This window comes from Oryctolagus cuniculus, chromosome 15, assembly GCF_964237555.1.
Source record: "Oryctolagus cuniculus chromosome 15, mOryCun1.1, whole genome shotgun sequence".
Taxonomy (NCBI): Eukaryota; Metazoa; Chordata; class Mammalia; order Lagomorpha; family Leporidae; genus Oryctolagus; species Oryctolagus cuniculus.
The window spans coordinates 22108752-22120897 of record NC_091446.1 but is presented as its reverse complement, the minus strand read 5'-3'; the positions used below and the strand labels follow the sequence as shown (position 1 = coordinate 22120897).

The window sequence follows — 12146 nt, the reverse complement described above, 5'->3', positions numbered from 1 at the left end:
GGCTGTTTGTGGAAGAACTCTTGTTTAGGATGACCAGAACATTTCACATAGCTGGAATGACTATTGTTTCTCTTCACATAGCTTCTCATCGACCAGTAGATAATATTTGTAGTTTCAAAGTCCCAAGACACATCAAGGAACGATGCGTGAGAACAATGAAATGCTAACTCAATTTGTATAGTATGGGTTACTCTAAAATACCTGAAGTCCTAATCCTAATCCTAATCTCTGTTTAAGATTTTGCATGTGCTACATTAGACCATGTTTTGGTCTTTGCTTTTTCCTATATAAAATAAAATAGTTGTATTAAAGAAAGTCATTTAAATATCTATATTAGCTTCAACTTCTATAAACACATGGTTAAAATCTTCAAACACTAAAAAGAAAATGAACTGCCCCATTCCATTAAATATTTGCACTTGAATGAAATAAGATGAGTAGAACATGAAATATAATTGTAATAACCTAACTTTCATTTATAAAAATTAATTTTTGGGGCTGGCACTGTGGCGCAGCAGGTTAAAGCCCTGGCCTGAAGCACAGGCATCCCATATGGGCGCTGGTTCTAGTCCCAGCTGCTCCACTTCTGATCCAGCTCTCTGCTATGGCCTAGGAAAGCAGTAGAGGATGGGCCAAGTCCTTGGGCTCCTGCACCTGCATGGGAGACCCGGAAGAAGCAGGTCCAGCCATTGCAGCCAACTGGGGAGTGAACCAGCAGATGGAAGACCTCTCTCTCTGTCTCTACCTCTCTCTGTAATTCTTTCAAATAAACAAAATAAATCTTTAAAAAAATTAATTTTCACAAATGGAAATTCATGCACTATTCACCTTAAATATCAAATAAAAGATAATAAAGCAGTACCACAAAAATGTATTCATTACTAGCTAGATACTTTGCTAACATTTTTTCCTTAGTAGCATCTTATTATTATCCTTACAACAATTCTAATGGCTAGATGTCATTATTACCATATTGACAGGAAAAGTTAGGTTTAGAGGGAATAAAATGACAGGACTATTAAGTTGTATTTCTGGATTCAAACTCACATATTTATGATTTTAAGACCACTATTCCTATACTTGATCTGGAATGAACTAAACAAAAGGCTTGAGTTTCCAACAATAAACATTAATTCAAGACAGTCTGCCAACAGTAGAAGGAATGAGCCATAAGAACAATGAAGTGGTGACTTTGTAGTTCCAGGTAGACGATACCATTCCTTGATAAATACATTTTGTTATTTTTACTTTGTTATTTGATTTACACAATCAATTTAATTCAAGTAGAAAGAATTAACTATCATATAATTAGCCTTGGCTGATATTATACAAAACTCCCTGCCTTCACCACTTGGGCAAATGTGAGAACTGGCCTTCTCACATTCAGATCTAAAATAAGGAATTTTTGTGAATAGTGAGATATCCATTGTAGGATTAAAATTTTCTAAATTGGAGGTATGCATTTGACCTAATGGTTAAGATAGCCTCATCTCACACACAGACTGCTTGAGTTCTATTCCTCGCTTCAGTTCCTGAGTACAAACTCCTACTATTGCAAACTCTGAGAGGCAGCAGTGCCAGCCCAAATAACTTGGTTCCTGATACCCACCTCAGAGACTTGGACTGAGTTCCCTGCTCCCAACTACAGATTCAGCCCAACTTGGGCATCACTTGCATTTGGGGAATTAACCAATGGTTAGGAGTTTTATCTTTCTCTTTCTCTCTTTCTGCCTTTCACGTAAAAATAAAAAAATAAAATTTGCAAACTGGATATCAAGATAAAAGACATGCTATCTAGTCTGACAGTCAGAATTCTGTAGACCAAAGTACAAACCCCACTTCTCTACGACATAAACATAGAAATGCACATAGCAGCCTCACTAGCAAGTTCCCTCAAGCTGGCAGTGATTCATGGTTCGTGCATGTCTGTCATTTTCAGAAAGTATGCAGTGCACACTGCCCAATCCCAGAGAAAAGATTATCACCATCAATTGAGGCACAACAACTTTAGGGGCTAGTTTATATACTGTGTGAGGTGACTGGGTTTAGTACTGGGTGACTACCTAATCTACATATCACAGGAAGGACATGGGACATGCACATATACAGTGTACACAGACACTCACTACTACTTGTAAAGCCTGTTTAAACACTCAAAGTAACTTCTATTTGTTTTCTGTTCATTCTGCAGCTTGTTCTTCCTTCTTTCCCAACATACAAAAACAAGAAAACTCAATAAACGTGAAGTCTGTGTGTGTGGGCGTGGACCACAGTCCATTGACCGCAGTCAATGAATGCTTGACTAATCAATCATGCTGTCCCTATGAAGTGTACACTGTGAATTGTTTCTCTAGCAATGGAGCCCTGGTGCCTTTAATTATGCCATCACCCTTGGGTGGTCCTCACTAGCTAGTGTTAGGAAGACCCTGATTCCCAGTGACAGTGGAGTCACTTAGGGACTCCCTCTGTAGACACTCACATGGGGACCAGGGAGCCACAGAGACTGAATATGGATTGCCTGGGGCTAGTCAGCTGCCATCAATGGGGATCAAGTTGTGACTTTTGGCTGAGTAACTTCCTGCAGCTCTCCGTTAACTGAGCATATGTGGTTTCAAGTTATGCTAAATCACTGAGCTAATTTAAGATTTTTAAAAAAATTATAACAAGATACAGATATCAGTGTTTCTCTCAGAGGAAATCAAAAGCAGCTTCAATCTTTCTTCTCTCCAGATTGGTTCTTCAGATGTGCAAATAGCATCAATGGCAGGAACTGGTTTGCTTCAGCAATTTAGATCCTAATGACAAAGGAAGGTTTCCTAGCCTCTGTTCCCACGGAAAGAATTTTGATTGCCATAATTTGGGTTAAAGTCTGTAGCTGGTTAATTAGTGTCAAATTTGTTACTACACAGGTAGACTTACACTTCCACACTTTTTTTGTGTTTACATGGTAGGCAGCTTACACATTCCTCCCCATTGTGAGTTCAGATTTTGCCATGTGATTTGTTTTCACCAATAGCATATTTGTAATCATAATGCAGGTAGAGTACTGAAATGTGTTTGCATGTGTGGGCCTCTCTTGTTACCTGGTTATCCACTGCCAGAAGAACATTTTCCAGGTAGCTATAGATCTTGAGATGTGGTCCCCAAACACCTCAGGAAAAGTGTGCTAACCTCTTGTTGATTTACAGTATCATGACCATAAGAATCATAGCTGTTGTAAATTTTGGAGTTGCTTGTTATATAATTGCATTGTCACAATAACTGACGGACACAGAAACCAGCACTCATTTCAATTTCTTTTTATGAGTGCTACAATAGCAAAATATCAAAATGTTGGTACTGGCACTGAGCATGGAGAATCAAAAACAAGGAAACTTATAGGAGGCTAGAAAAAAACATAAACACATTTGAAACTGTGAAGGCAAAAAATGTACCTTATGGAATTTTAGCATTATATATGGGAGTTTCAGCTGAATATTAACAAATACAAGTTGGTTGTTAGAAGCTAAATTTGATAAAGTTCTTCAAGAAAGATGTGAGCTGAGAACAGTACCTTTGATTTACAGAATTGAGAACAAATATAGAGAACATAGAAAAATGAGAATATCAATGCTGTAAAATAAACATTTTAAAGTTATAAACACCAGGACTAAAACCAAATCCATATGATGCTTTCATTTAGTATCTCTGAAAGTATTATGATGGAATCTTATAGATACTTCAGACAGACAGAAAGATCCAGCAGGATCTTAGAAATCTTTGAGTTTTAGAAATGTACAAGCCTGGGGCTAGTGTTGTGGCACAGCAAGTAAAGCTGCTGCCTGTGGTGCCATCATCCCATAAGGGCATTGAGTTCTGGCTCTTCCACTTCTAATCCTGCTCCCTGCTAATGTGCCTGGGAAAGCAGCAGAGGATGGAACAAGTCCTTAGGCCCCTGCACTCACCTGGGAGACCCTGAAGAATCTCCTGGCTCCTGGCTTCAGACAGGCCCAGCTCTGACTGTTGTGGCCGTTTGAGAAGTGAACTGCCAGATGCAAGATCTCTGTCTCTCCCTCTCTCTAACTCTGTCTTTCAGATAAATAAATAAATCTATTTTTTTAAAAAAAGAAATATAGAATCTTGATAATCATCAAATTTAAAAAGGGTATCCTAAAAGAATTATAATTGTGGCTTTTAGCTCAAAAATAAATTTAACTGTAAATATAAACTGATTCAAGTTTTAAATCTTATACACAAAAGTGAGAAATCTATATACTAACATCTTTCACTAGAGTAACCATTTTACTACACATATATGTATACAAATATGTACCCTATAAAATCATATTGCACATCTTAAATTTAGGAAATAAAATATATTAAAGTCATTTATAATTGTAAAACTGGGTAATTCCAAAATGTAATTGGCCAGTGGGCTTTAAATGAGAGATTACTCACAAACTTCTCCTAGACACACTCACTTCTCCTCGGTTTAGCCTGTGCTGCTCTGCTGCAGAAAGCCACATACCATAGAGTGAAGCATGCGTGGTGAAATATTGGAGCAAGTAGTTTCAGATTAATATTTCAACAATATCATGAAGCCTGTCATAGTCACTGGCCCACAACCCTACGGTAGAAATTAATAAGCAAATTTAGATCCACAGAAATCACTTTTTAAATCAGATAACTTACTACTCAGGAAGATAGAGAATATTTTAGATGAGCAGTAATGCAAAACCTATTGATTGAGGAATAAATGGTCCTTTCTGCCAGACATCACCAAAAACTAAAATGATTGATTTGATTTTTGCTATCTAAAAATGCAATTCATAAAGACAACTGACACATGGTATAATACAAAATGTCATCTGTCAGTGCAAAAGCTAGCAATTTTAAGTGAAGGGTTGAGGCAAGGGAGGAAGACTCCTGATACCCCCTGAGAAGGCATGACCCATAAATGAGAGACACAATCATTCAAAAATACTCTGGCTGTTCAGGAACCTGAGTGAATTAAAAAAAGTACCTCTTGTGGACTAGGAATGACAATGATATTTCAGTTTCTGTGAACTTATCTCAAAACACTTCATTCCTTCAGTAAGAATTCATCAGGATGCCAACTCCCTGAAAGATAAATTATACAGTGGCAAACATCTAGACAAAAATCAAGCAGCCTCACAATTTCTACAACCTGCTCTCTGCATTCCTGTGTGCTTTCAATTCTTAAAATAAATATTCTAGGATTTTTTTTTAGAAGGGCTTTGTTTGCTGCGCTTCCTATTGCTTTGGGAAATCTACGAAAAAAGGAACTTAGCATTCTTCCTTTATCACTCTTATAATTCTGTTCGCTCAACTAAACAAAAAATTTGTTGAGCATGTGTTATCTTATACTTCTTTTAGCTTGCTGTATTGAATTTTTATGTATCTCTTGTAATGTTGTTAAAGTCCTTCATGTATTTATTCTGGGACTTCTCAGCTACGTGGTTCTTTTAATGGGAGCTATTATAACATACTTATGAGTGTAAGATACTCCTAGGGATACAGAGAGAGGCAGAGTTGAATAGAACACACGAATATAATGGTTATCCTGTACCCACACAGAATGATGCAATAGGAAATCTAAATATACATAAGGCTCAAACCATGGCTTCATAGAAGATACATTTCTTCATCTTGTAAAAAATGTTCTGATGTATTTAAATGTGTTTATTCCTGATAATGAAAATTAAATGTCAGAAAAATGATACAGAAAGTAGTCATCTTCCTTTGTTTCATTTTTCCTGATTTATTTGCTACAGTTTGAATGATGATGATGAAAGTATTAATACTGTGCCAAAGAGACAACATAAACCCATGTCATCAGACCACAGCAAATAAAATTAAGGAGGGTACATAATAAACAACTAGAATGTATTTCTGACCAAAATATTGTGAAAAGAGGTATTGGCTATACTTCAAATCCAGGGCCCTGAAAATAAAATCAATTTAGCTTTTATCTAAAATAGTAACTTCTTTCATTTTATGTTTTGGCTAACCCAACCAAATCACAAAAAAGGAATAGCCTAAATGCTTAGCCTCTCATAACAAAAAATGAAGGCCACTGTTTTTAGACTCATTAGTTGCAGAATTATTAGTGGCAAAATTATCATCTATACTGGCTTGGAACAGAAAATACCTATTTAGTTACCTTTAAATGCAGAAATGAAAATTCTAGGAAATATTTCTAAAGTGCCAACTGGTTTCTTTTAAAAAGAGCTGTCAATTTTGAGGTTGGCTTATTTCACTAAGCATGACTGTTTGCAGTTGCATCAATTCTATTGCAAAAGATGGGACTTCATTCTTTCTTATGGCTATGTAATAGTCCATCATGCATATATAAAGTGTTTCCTTTATCCAGTCTTCATTTGATGGATATTTGATTTCATGTATTAGCTATTGTGAATTGAGTTGCTATGAACATGGGAGTACAGCAACTTTCATATGCTGTTTTCTTTTCATTTGGGTAAATGCCCAGGAGTGGGATGGCTGGGTCATATGGTAGATCTATTTTCAGATTCATGAGGAATTTTCATACCATCTTCCACAATGGCTGTACTAGTCTGAATAACCACCAACAGTAAACTGGGGTACTTTTTCATACATACTGACTTGTATTTACTATGTTTTGATTTTTGGATGATAGTCAATATAACTGGGGTGAGGTGAAACCTCATTGTTTTGATTTCCACTTCCTGATGGTTAGTTATCCTGAACATGTTTTCATGCATCTGTGGGCCATTTGTATTTTTTTAAAAAAGGTTTATTTATTCATTTGAAAGGCAGAGTTACAGAGAGATGGAGGCAGAGAGAGAGAGAAAGAGAGAGAGAGACAGACAGACAGACAGAGAGGTATTCCATTCACTGGTTCACTCCCCAGATGGCTGCAATGCGCTGATCTGAAGCCAGGAGTCAGGAGCTTCCTTCAGGTCTCCCAAGGATGCAGGGACTTCGGCCACCTCCACTGCCCTCACAGGCCATAGCAGAGAGCTGGATTGGAAGTGGAGCATCCAGTACTCAAGCTGGCATGCTGCAAAACAGGGCGTTAAGCTGCTGAGCCACAGTGCCTGCCTTAGCCATTTATCCAGCCCTGGCCATTTATACTTCATCATTTGAAAATGGTATGTTCATGTTCTTTGACCATTTCTAATTAGATTGTTTATTTTGTTGTTGAATATGTTGAACAGTTTATACATTCTGGATATTAATCCTTTATCAGTAGCATATTTTCCAAATATTTTCTCCCATTCTGTTGGTTGCATCTTCATTTTGTTGAGTGCTTCCTTTGCTGTGGAGAAGCTTCCTAGCTTGATGTAATCCCATTTCCCTATTTTTGTCTTTATTGACTGTGCTTCTGGGATCTTTTTCAAGAATTCTTTGCTTATGCAAATGTATTTCAGGAATTCCCTGATGTTTTACTCTAGCAATTTGATTCTATCAGGTCTTAGATTTAGATCATTTATCCATTTTGAATTGATTTTTATATAAGGTTCAAGGTAGGGTTCTTGATTCATAATTCTTCCTGTGTAGATCCAGTTTCCCAGCAATGTTTGTTGAAAAGATTGTCAGTTCTTCAGGAATTGATTTCAGCTTCTTTGTCAAAAATTCGTTTGTTGTAGATGCATGGATTAAATTCCAAGGGTTCTATTCTGTTCCATTGTTCTACATGCATATTTTTGTGCCAGTACTAAGTTGTTTTGATTATAACTTCCCTATAGTATATCTTGAAGCCTGGTATTGTGATGCCTCCAGCTTTTTTTTATTATTTAAAACTGCTTTAGCTATTTAGGGTCTCTTTTGCTTTCATTTGAATTTTAGCATCATTTTGTCTAGATGTGGAAGGAATGCCATTGATATTTTGATTGGAATTGCATTAAACCTATGCACTGCTTCTGGTATTATGGACATTTGATGATATTAATTTTTCCCATCCATGAACATGGAAGATTTTTCCATTTTTTCTGTCCTTTTAAAATTTTATCTTTAATGTGTCATAATTGTCACTGAAGAGATTTTTCACGCCCTTGGTTAAATTTATCCCAAGCTATTTAATTTTTTTTTTTTTTTTGTAGCTGTTATGATTGGGGCTGATCTTACAAGTTCTTTTTTAGCCATGGTATCCTTTGTGTATACTAAGGCAATTGATCTTTGTGTGCTGATTTAATATCTTGAAACTTTACAAAACTCTTGTATGAGTTGGAATATTTTTCTAGTGGAGTATTTTGGTTCCCCTACATATGGAATCATGTTATCTTCAAACAGGAATACTTTGATTTCCTCCTTTCCAATTTGTATCCCTTTGATTTATTTTTCTTGCCTAATGGCTCCGCCTAAAACTTCTAGAACTAAATTGAATAGAAATGTTGAGTTGGCATTCTTGTCTGGTTCCAGATCCTAGTGGAAATGCTTCCAATTTTTCCCCATTCAATATGATGCTAGCAGTGGGTTTGTCATATATTTCCTTGATTGTGTTCCTTAAGTTTATTTTTTCATGAAAAGATGTTATATTTTATCAAACAATTTCTCTGAATCTATTGAGATAACCATATGGTTTTTATTTTCAAATTTGTTAAGGTGATGGATCATATTTACTGATTTGCTTATATTGAGCCATCCCTGCATATCAGTGTTAACTTCCACTTGATCTGGGTGAATGAACTTTCTGATGTGTTATTTTATTTTATCAGTAGTATTTTGCTGAGTGTTTTTGCATGTGTGTTCATCAGGGATATTGGTCTATAGTTCTCTTGATTGTATCTTTTTCTGATTGAATTAAGGTAATGATAGCCCATTGAAGGAGTTTTGTAGGAATCTTTCCCTTTCAATAGCTTTGAATAATTTGATAAGAATTGGAATAACTTCTTTAAAAGTTTGATAGAATTCAGTCTATGTCTCCCTTTAGATCCATTAATATTTGTTTTAAATTGCTAGGACCCCTGGCATTGTTTACATATACATTTACTATAGTCACATCTCCCCTTTGAATTCATAACTTAATCATTACATAATTCACTTCTTCATCTCTTATTACAGCTTTGTGTTAAAGTGTATTTTGTCAGATATTAGGATGGCTACACCTGCTCATCTTTGCTTTCCATTGGCATGGAATATCTTTTTCCATAATTTCACTTTCAGTCTGTGTGCATCTTTGTTTCTGAGGTGTGTTTCTTATAGGCAGCAAACAGATAGGTCTTGTTTTTTACTCCATTCATCCAGTACGTCTCTTTTAATCTTAAAATTTAGGCGATTTGCATTCAAGCTTATTATTGATAAGTAATGACTTAGTCCTAACATTTTTGCAGAAATATACATATTGTTTGCTTTGGAGTTCCTTTGTACGTTTACTAGGAGATTTTCTGCCTTCACATTTTTCCATAATGATGACTATCATTTTCTGTTTCTGTGTGTAGCACATACTTACGAACATTTGTAAGGTTAAGCCAGTGGTAACAAATTCTTCCCATTTTCATTTGTTTTGAACGGTTTTTAAAAATTTCATCTTCTTTTACAAATGAGAGCTTTTCTGGTTACAGTATTCTGAGTTGAAAGTTTCTTTCATTTAGGAAGTAAGCTATATGTCTCCATTCTTTCTTAGCCATCAGGGTTTCTGATGATAAATCAGCTATTAGTCTAATTGAGGATTTTTCTGATGGTAATCTGGTCTTTGTCTCGGGCACATATTAGAATCTTTTCTTAGAACAGGTCATCAAAGAAGGAGGTACCTTTCTCTGAAGGGAGGAGAGAACCTCCACTTTGACTATGACCTTGTCTAAACAAGATAAGAGTCGGAGAACTCAAAAGGCTTCCATAGCCTTGGAAACTCATGACTGGAGCATAGGGAGATTACTGATGCCATAAACAGGAGTGTCAATTTGTAAAGTCAACAACAGGAGTCACTGTGCACTTACTCCTCATGTAGGATCTCTGTCCTTAATGTGCTGTACATTGAGATTTAATGCTATAACGAGTACTCAAACAGTATATTTCACTTTGTGTTTCTATGGGGGTGCAAACTGTTGAAATCTTTACTTAATGTATGCTAAACTGATCTTCTGTATATAAAGAGAATCAAAAATGAATCTTGATGTGAATGGAAGGGGAGAGGGAGTGGGAAAGGGGAGGGTTGCGGGTGGGAGGGGCGTTAAGGGGGGGGGAAGCCATTGTAATCCATAAGCTGTACTTTGGAAATTTATATTCATTAAATAAAAGTTTTTAAAAAAAGAATCTTTTCTTTATATTTCACTATTGAAAGTTTCACTATAATGTGTTGTGGTGAATTCTTTTCTGATCATGTCTATTAGGAGTTCTATTTGCTTCTGATACTTGGATGTCCATTTTTTCTCCAAATTAGGGGAATTTTCTGTTATTATTTTGCTGAATAGGCCTTCTAATCCATTCACTCTTTCCCTGTTCAGGAACTCCTAAGACACATATGATTTAATGTTTGATAGTATTCCCTAAATCTTGAACACCATTGTCAATTTTTCTAATCTTTTCTTCCTCTTCCTCCTCCTGTTCTTCCTACTTTTCCTCCTCCACTTCCTCTTCTTCTCCATCCTCCCCTCACTCCTCCTCCTTCCTCTTCTTCTGTCTCTTCTTATTCCCCCTCCTCCTCCTCCCCTTCCCCTTTCCTTTTCCCCTCTCTTTATTTTTCTTTTTCATCTGACTGTGATATTTTCAAAGATTTGTCTTCAAGTTCAGATATTCTTTCTTCTGCCTCACAAAGTCTATTTTGTGGATTTTCACTATATTTTCTATTTGACATACCGAATTATTAATTTATAATAGTTCAGTTTGATATCTCTTCAATATATTGCTATTTCAGCAAAAGTTTGAAATTTTCACAAAATTTCAAACTTTTTTATCATGTATGAATATCCTTATTTGTGTCTCTGTTTTTCTGAATAATATTATGATCATTCTTTTGAATTCCTTTTCAGGCATTTCATCAATTTCTTGTCTTCATATTCTAATACTGAAGTGTTGTGTTCCCTTTGGGGAGTCATATTGTCTTCCTTATTCTTGTTTCTTTTATCTTTGCACTTACTTTTGGTTATCTGTGGAAACATTCGGTTTTCTCTTCTGATGGCTGTTTTCTTTTAACTATGCCTCTGAGGCTTAGTGGAGGTTGCAGTCATTACCCAGTGATATAGGCTGGTTTGGTTCAGGAAACTGTTCTGTGCTCATGGGTGGGGCAAGAGTCCAGGGTGACACCCAGGCTGGGTCTGGTAGATCTCCACTATTGTCAGTGTCAGCAGTGTATGATTATGTCTGCTGGTATAATCACAGCCTCAACTCCTCTCTTCCAAAGTGGTCAGCGTCCAGAATTATCCCACAGTGGCTACAATTCCCTCACATGCAGGCATATGTATCTCACAAAAGACCTATGAGGTCTTTAGTGTGGGCACAGAATCTTCTACAACAACCTACCCAAGGCAATCAGGGATCCCTGAACCTGAGGCCTGACATAGTGATTGCCCAGAAACCCAGCTGCATACCTTGCTCTATCGTGCAATCACAGAATTCCCACAGTCATAGTGTGCAAGACTCCCACAGTCATACGGAACAGGGGATCCATTCTCAGCCCCGCCTGCCTGCACCATCCACAGAGAGAGCAGAGGCTTTCCCAAAGCCAGGTGCCTATGTGTGCTCTGCCTTGACATTTTGAGCTCTAGACCTGTGATAGGAGTACCTCATAGTCCTAAGTGAGTACCCTGCCCCTGTCAACCCTCCAGGCTAGACTCAAATTCAGTGGGGAAACTAGATTTATCCATCTGATAAAACATCCTAGTCCTTGCACCCTAGTTCTTGCATGAGAGCTGTCATAGCTTCTATTAGCATTAAGATTGCTCTTTTTTCCTGCTGATTGCTGGGCGCCCTCGTGGTGTGATCGGGTGAAAAAAATAGGCTGCTCTTACACGGGGCCTCTCTAGTGCTCCAGGCTGGACTCAGCCAGTGTGAACCACAGGCTCTCCCTCAGGCAAAATCACCCAGGACAAGGGCTGCTACAGTCTACTCTCCCCTTGCAAACCAGAAGCTGGTATCTCCTCCAGTCCAGTGGTGTCCCCACTTGCTGCTGCATGTTTGTTTTATCCACGGTGTTCCATGGTGTTTCTCTTATTTCTGTAGAATTT

At 37.0% G+C, this 12146-nt stretch overlaps 1 long non-coding RNA gene across 3 annotated transcripts in view; it reads right to left on the bottom strand.

Annotated features, from left to right (window-relative positions):
- The window catches only part of LOC108178418 (uncharacterized), a 316045-nt gene that overhangs the window by 91674 nt on the left and 212225 nt on the right, over positions 1-12146 (bottom strand). For 2 of the 3 annotated variants that reach the window (XR_007911121.2, XR_007911119.2), the window contains exons 1-2: positions 5003-10114; positions 4438-4606 (exon numbers count right to left, since the gene is read on the bottom strand). The exons of the other annotated variant lie outside the window; for it this stretch is intronic. This is a non-coding gene — a long non-coding RNA (uncharacterized lncRNA). Of the gene's footprint in view, positions 1-4437; positions 4607-5002; positions 10115-12146 lie in introns of those variants that run through there. 3 annotated transcript variants of the gene reach the window in all.